Raw genomic sequence first — 8,261 nt, forward strand, 5'->3', positions numbered from 1 at the left:
TCTATCGGAGTTAACAGCTGAGAGGTCATTTGTGACCTTAGTGGAAACAATGTCAATTAAAAAATGGGTTGAAACAAAGGAGAGATGATAAATTGAAAAGTAGAAATTGGTCTTTTAAGAAATCTGTACAAGGATGAAGACAAGAAATCAGACACATCTGTAGATAAATGCAGAGATATATATTTTTATGAGAGATTAAAGGGCTATTCTCTTATCCTATGAGAATAAAAGAGGAGACCTCTGAGAATAAAAAGGGGAAACATGGAAATATATAAATAATGCCTATAAAACTACATATACTTTCACTATAAATAGCTTTCTAGAGGATAAGAAATCAAGAGTGGTCATGCTTGATGGCTTCCACCTCTACTGAATGTAGTAGACAAAACTGTTATCTCAAATTGAAGGACACTTGAGAGTAGTGAAGGTTCTGAGTTGAAGAAAGCCAAAAGGACAAGAGAAAGACTGAGAATCCATTCTGAGGGTACAATGGAGCTTGGAGACCATGAATCAGAGAGTTGATGCCAAGTTGGAATGATTTGTAAATTTCTCTAGCCGGGTGCTGGGAAAGTAAGATTATAGTTCCAACACAGGTTTGCATTTTACTGAGCAGGTGTTGCAGAAATACAAGAATGAAAGAAATCAAGGCTTCTGGTGAGAAAGTAGTGCAGATGATCAACTACAGGGCTCAAGATGAGTCAAGTAGGAAGAAATAGTACCTAGTAACAGGGGTTATCTTTTTAACATGGAGTGTTAACATGTTTCAGCCTACCAGGAAGGCCATGTTCTGATAATCAAAGCCTGAAAGAAAAGATTATACTTGGTCATGTGCTTGTGTACAATTTTACATGGTTGTGTATGGCATTTTACTTAATCATTAGATATACTCTTAGTTACAGTCTATGTGTCATTAAATATATTTAAATATTATATTTTTATAGGGATTTTTCTTTTCCAGTCACCAGAGTGAAATAGGAAATAAGATATTTTCTCATATTTATAATAAATAGATTTAAAATGTTTGTGGTAATGTATTTCACAAACAATAAAACATTAAAAACATTAAATTAATTTTACTATTTGTAAATGTATGGGTTGTTTCAGTTTACAAGAGGGTTGTTTTTAATCTACTTGTATATAGCCACTAACTAATTTTGTATGTGTCCTTTCACACTAAGTGAATTAGTAATCATCCAGGAAAAAAAATGGCCTTATAAAATGACATACAGAAACATGAGACACAAGGACAACTTTCTGAACTATTACATGCCCTACTACATGGCATTTTAATCCTTATCTATGAGTAAAGGGTATATATTCACTAGTCAAATTCTTTTCCAACACTGGGTACTACGCATTGAAAAATCGGAAAGTGGAGTAATCAAGTCCCAGCTCTCTCATGCATCACCCAGAAGAATCAGCAGTATTAAGTCCATCACCAAAATTCTTGTCTCTGTCAATTGTCAGCATCTCTTAATAGACATTTCATCAGACTATGCCATTTATGGACTAGATTTCCAACATTTTCAATTACATCTGGCCAGACGTGGGTATGAAAGATACCAGCTGATCATTTTCAGTGATTTCTTTTCAATGGTTTCCCTTTTTAGCACTCCTACACATTTACATGAACACATGTGTGCGCACACACACACAAAATACACAAATGCACACATGCATGCAAATGCTCACAAATTTATGTGGCCAGTCTGACCAAGCCTGCTTTACTTAATCTCGAGTTTCTTGGACTCTGGCTGCCTATGGTTTTTAATGTTAAGTTTACCCACATTGTACACTTTGTATTCAGACTGTATTCAAGTTTTGCAGGCGAGCTCCTGTTCTCTCTCTCTCCTCCCTCCTTCCCTCTCTTTTTCACTCTTTCTCTCCTCCCACTCCCAATTGCCTGGTTGTAAAATTATGATAAATTTTCTCACATGGTAGGTATATGTCATCTTTTTTCCAAATAGTTGCATTTATTCCAGGATGATAGGTATCTTCATTGGGTGGCATTTTATGAAGGGTCAGGCTTGAGGTGGGTTGATTCTTCTGGTTATATGTACCCGACTACATCACACAATTCCCTGGCAGGAAGTCACTTGGTTCACTCACACTGTACATTTTTTCCCCTCTCCGCCCCTGCCCCACATGTCTTGTCTTTGTTTTGCCTGTTCACTAGAAGAAAATGTCTATTTCCAATATTAAAGGGGAAGATCAAGAAGGGTCTATATATCTATTTTATCTTTTATATTAATTAAAACCAGATTTACTTTTTAAATATAATTTCATGACCAGCACACAAGGATGAGAGTCAGAAACCTCAGCTGGGAGATATGTGCTGCTTATATTTTCTATCATAATGAAAAGGAATATTCATGCAAATAATACTTACCTAGGAAATATAGATCAAAGGCTTTCTTACCAGTTACAGTTGCATCTAAATGTGAAGAAAAGTGAATTTGAAAATACAAGGTGGTATTTGGGAAGACATCCTCTGGGAAGAGCCTGGAGTGATGAATACAATTGATTTCCTCTCTTCTTCCTCCTAAACCTGCTCTCTAAATGACCTCTTTTCAATTTTCCGTCTTACTCTCACAAGTCACCAGAAGATTTCTGAAACACAATCAAAATTATGAACATTGATTTTTTAATGTACATAAAAGAATAAATGAGGGGATTGTTTGAAGTGAATGTCAACAGCAGAGAGAGAGAGAGAGAGAACTAGCTACCACCTGCTGAAGTTATTCAATTTTCTAAAGAAGCTTAAAAATGTTTTTTTAAAACTTGGGGAAAAATAACCACCTCAGTACTTATCAATTGCAAAATCTCTTGATTGTCTTTTTTTCCCTCAGTTACAAATGAGTTTGAGAAAGAAAAACTTTTTAAACCCTACAAGTCTCTTTTTTTTCTCATTTCTTCCTTACTTGGTTTTTAAAACATTAAACAATTCTACTGTTGCATCCATGTATATTTAAAAAATAGCCAGGGAGTCTTAGCTCTGAGTCGAGTGCAGGGTAATTCTTGCGTGAAATTAGATATTTCTTGGCAGAGCTAAAAACAACAGATTTTTGAGATGCTATCATAGCTCATTGCAACTTGCAAGCAAGCTTCCCCACTCAGTTCCTAGTGGACGGCATATCCTCTGTCTAATGCCTCTTAACTGCAATGCACTGCATGGAAACATTTCCTCCTCTCAGTGGGTGACAGGGAATAATAGCCCATGTTTTTTTCAGGGGCTAATTAATGTTGATAAGAAATAAGTGTCAATGTGGAATTGAAGTTGCATATGCTCAATTAAGCCATATTATTGGTAGAAAGTGAACGGGACCACACTATGTATCTGGAGCTTCTCCCATACACACTGTAAATTGGCTGCTGCTGGCTTATTTAACAAGTATTTGATATAAAAACAAAGTTACAGGGCCTACTGTGAAAGTAAGAAAGAAATGGGTGTTTAATTAGGGCGAGAGAAGTGAGGGAGGAAGTAAGCTAGACCCTCAATGAATGAAGAGAATGTAAATTCAGAGATGAGGGTTAAAGGTTGAGGAATGGAGTGCACACAAAATGCGTAATAAATACTAAAGTTTATATCCAAGGGAAGGAAAGGTATCAGCTCCTATGCCAGAAAGTTCACATTGAAAATGACAAAATACCAAAGGTAATGAAAACCAAATTATGAGAAGTTGTACATGATATAATTGGGAGTTTCTGCTAATTCAGTAGTCAAAAGGGAAATTTAAGAGTTACTAAACAGGGTAAAGGTAAAATAAAATCAACTATTGAGAGACATTATTATTAGGATGGTGAACTATCTAACAGAATATAAAAATGAGGAGACTAGTAGCAGAAGCTCTCGTTAGGATGCTGCTGACCTGGTTTGGCTTGAACGGTTTAGAGTCTGGAGTGATGTGGTAGCTTTAGCAGTGGGAAGACATCAAAAGGATGAGTATTAGACACAATTTAAAGAAGGATAATCACTTTGACTCAGTTTGAATATGATTTTTAAAAAAGTAAAATAGTAACATTTATCTACTCATATATGTTTGACATAAATAGAGAAGGGGTAATTAAACTTGACTTGAGGTTAGAATAAATATTTCTATACACACGGGCTTGAGGCCATATTATGTGATAAAGAGGTCTTAGTTTTCATGTAGGTTCATTGTCTTCCTCCACTATGTGTGTCTAAAAATATCTGGCTAAATAATAATCAGTTTGATAGATGGGAAAATATCTTAGGGTAGAGGAAACCTCTGGATTAACAAGATCCAAAGCTTCCAAAATATACAACCCTACTAAGTGAGGAAATAGCCTTTTATCAACTTACTAAGAGGAGATTCCATTCTCACTTAGGCACTTCTATTTTAAAATGTTTTCTTTATTGTTGTTCCATTACAGTTGCCCCATTTTTCCCCTATTACTCTCCCTCCCCTTCCCACCCCACCTCCCATATTCAATCCTCCCCTACCCCACCCTTTGTCTTGTCCCTGGGTCCTGTATACATGTTCCTTGACTTGACCCTTCTTCCCCTTCTTTCCCATTATCTCCCTCTCACCTCCCCTCTGGTCACTGTCAGTTTGTTCTTTATTTCCATGTCTCTGATTCTATTTTGCTTGCCTGTTTGTTTTGTCGATTAGGTTCCACTTAGGCACTTCTGACTGTGAAAAGAAAGCTTCTCTTGCAGACAGCCAGTCTGGTTGAAAGATCTTCATAGTGTATTAATAAGGCAACATACATCACCTGAACCTTCAGTTCTTTATGCTAACTTGCTTTAGTTTCTTAAACTGGTCCTTGTGTTATTTGGTTTCTATCCCTTCACCTTTCAGTGTTTCTTCTCTGGCTGTACTCCAATTTGTATCTCTAAAAATATGATGCTCGCTTAAGATAAACTATGGACCTTAGGTGACTATGCTGTGTCTATGCAGCTTCATCAAATGCAAAATTGCACCATTGTGGTGAGGGATATTGACAATGTGGGAGGCTATGAATGTGTGGGGACACAAGAGCTGTGGGAAACCTCTGTATCTTTTTCTCAACTTTGCTGTGAACCTAAAACTGCTCTAAAACATAAAGGAAAAAGGTCTGATGCTCAGTTACGAATACTGTTGCAGATATGGTCTCATTACCATTATAGAGTGTAGCTGGTCTTGGTTATTTTACAGACTGTTACTTTGGTAAGCAGCCTTCTATACCATCAGTTGTGATCTATTTGTTCATTTGTTTGTTTCAGATCAATCACATTTCATTCAAAATACTACTCAGCTATTTTTTTTACCTATCTTGTTGATTGCATAAAATAGCCTTCCTGCCATTCATCAGTTCAAACATGCACACATGCCCAAACCCTGTAGGTAGACAGGACCATTTACAATGCAGCAGGCCCACATGCAGGGAAGTTTTCCAAATATACAGGACCTCCTACCAAGAGCAAAGGGAGAGGTTTCAAACCCACTACAGATCATTTCTCTTACTGATTAAACTCAACATGCACGTAACACAAGACATCTGACATGAGGCATCATAAAAGAGTAAGCTTTAATAATAATTATAAATTCAAGAGAAGAAAAATTTTACAATAACTTTCTGTATAACATAGTTAAAGAGGTGTGCTGAATCAGGATTTCATGAGAATATTCTTATTCTATATAGTTTAGGTTGTGTTCTTCATATATGGAAGCTTCTGACATGTAATACTTAACTAGTTAAGGAAGCTTATCACCATGGAAACAAAAACATCTATTTGGAGTCTTAAATGGAATGGGTGGAATTTATTCCAAAGATTTCTTAATAATGGTTGTATCTTAAAACCCATACTAAAGACAAAAAGGAGTTAATCAAAGTCATTAAAGCACAATGTGTGAAAATAAGTATTGAATAAATGCCAGCTTGTGCAAATAGTGCAAAAATAGGGAGGGGTATTGAGAGTGAAGGAAACTGCTTAACATCAGTGTCAATTTAATTAATAACCTGGCATGTAAAAAAATAAACAAAGCTAGATTAGATTAGGCTAGAAAAGTGCAAATAGGACTTAATAACTAATGACATCAAAAAGGACCTAACAATGAAGGGAACAAGCTATACAGTGACTAAAGTTAACTATAGAGGTTGCTGGTTCTTGGACATGAATAGATCCCATCTTGTTCATAACCAAAAAACAAATTCATTTATAGTCTCTAATGTAAAGACATTAGAAGTACAGAGACTGTGGTTGGTAGAATCAGAACATTAATAAGCCCTAGATGAGGGCATTTACAAATAAAGATTCCACTGAGCTCTAAAATGCCACTATCTCTGTTCATAAGATAGTCCTAGAAAATAGTGGAATACTTTCTCTCTGGTAAAAAAGAAAAAAATGAAAACAGTGTCTCTAATTTCAGAAGAGAAAAAAAGCACCAAAATAATGACCATAATATTAGTCATAGTTAGATACAGAAGTCAGACTTCTCATTCTGATCCCAGGGAAATGGGGAGCAATTGAAAATCCCATCTCTTTCTCTACACAATGAAGGAGCCATAATTCTATTTATCTCTACCCACAAAATATACCAATACTAGTTTACAGAAACACACTTTTCAAGAGAACAGCTGGGTATAACCATAATTAGGTAACATTGATTATATCAATAAACATAATACATTAACATATATTTTTCATAAGTTTAAAAGTTTATTTGCAATATAAGAATACAAAAGGCATTGTACTAAACACTTACAATAACAACAAATTTATCACGTTGGAGCTCAAGGAGCAGCAAGGGTAAGAAATATGGTAAATGTGATAGAACACTTTAAACACTAGACAAAGGTCAAATGAAACCACAAGAAGAACATAGACCTGATTTGTTTGTCTATTTATAAAACTATGAAAACAAAAACAAGGGGGAAAAAAGACAAAGATGACAGAAAAATGACAAAGAAAATTTTAAATTTAAAAAGAAAAATGACAAAGAAAATTCTCATTCATTTCTCAAAGTGCTGACATTTTGAATAGACCAACAATTTGGCCGAAACTATTCTTTTCCTAGAAGTGAATGTTTTTGAGTATTAATAGGAAGAAAAGCTTTTTAAGATCCTTTAATTTCTCTATGCTAAATAGCTGAACTGATTGCTTAACTTAAAATCAACATATTACCATTAAACGTTGGAATTTCAATTTCATTTAATGTACAAATGAAGGTACACTGGTATACAAAATAAACAAGAAGAATCATTGTGTCAAGTAGTAAAAAAAAAACAATTCAAACCAGTTTAAGTCAAATAATGAGGAAAGGAGGAGCTGGAGGTCATGCCTTTGGCTCAGGCCCAGCCGGGTTTCTGGGGACTCAGACGTCCGTGTGTTGCCCCTGTGATGGTCCCATTTGCAAGCTGTGTCCACGTGGTAGTAAGTCCTCCACTGACCGTTCTAACGCTTCCTCCTCCTCTAAGTGAAAAGAACCTCTCTTTCCCGATGCTTTGAGGAAACTACCAGGGAAGGTTCTGATTATCTTGGTTTTTATCATTCATCTATCCCCCAAAAGGTTACTGGAGTCGGAAAATTGAAGGCTGATTAGGGAACATTCCAGCGTGAGAGTGGAGTGGGGAGGTGTAGGTGCTAACAGGACAAAAACCAAGTGTCACCTCAGTTGTGAGCATTGTGTATTTAAGATCTATGTCTAGTCATTGTCCTGATTACTCCCTTCTAACTAGTCACCCAATTTCACTAACCTCCCATTTCTTGTAAAGTGAAAACATAAAGAGCTGGCATCACAAAATAATGGAATGTTCTGTTCACCGTATGACAATTTCAAGACAACGACCTTGCTAGTTTTATTTCCATGTACTTTACCAGCTACTCCTGCTGTAGTGATCTAAGTGTGAGACTGACTGGAGCTCTACCCTGCATGTGTCCTTCTCTCTCTATGACATCTCTTTAAATGACCTCATCCACCCTCATGACCTTAAACGCCATCTACATATCCATTCTGAACACATGTCTGCAACTCTGATCTCTCCCTGAAACCCTAGGCTCATGCTTGTGTACACACCCATATATATATATATGTGTGTGTGTGTGTGTAATTTCCACAGGAATATATAATAGGCCAAAACCAGAAATTTTGATATCATAGACTCTCAAACCCATTTCCTCCCCTGAGTCCCCATATTAGTAAACAGCATGCAACTCATGCAAATATTTAAGACAAAAATCTAAATATTAGTCTTGATGCTGTTTTTGTCTCCAACTTAAAAGCCACATTAGTGGCAAATCATGTAAATTCAGATTT

This window comes from Artibeus jamaicensis, unplaced genomic scaffold (genome assembly GCF_021234435.1).
Source record: "Artibeus jamaicensis isolate MK-2021 breed Jamaican fruit bat unplaced genomic scaffold, CSHL_Jam_final contig_3126, whole genome shotgun sequence".
Taxonomy (NCBI): Eukaryota; Metazoa; Chordata; class Mammalia; order Chiroptera; family Phyllostomidae; genus Artibeus; species Artibeus jamaicensis.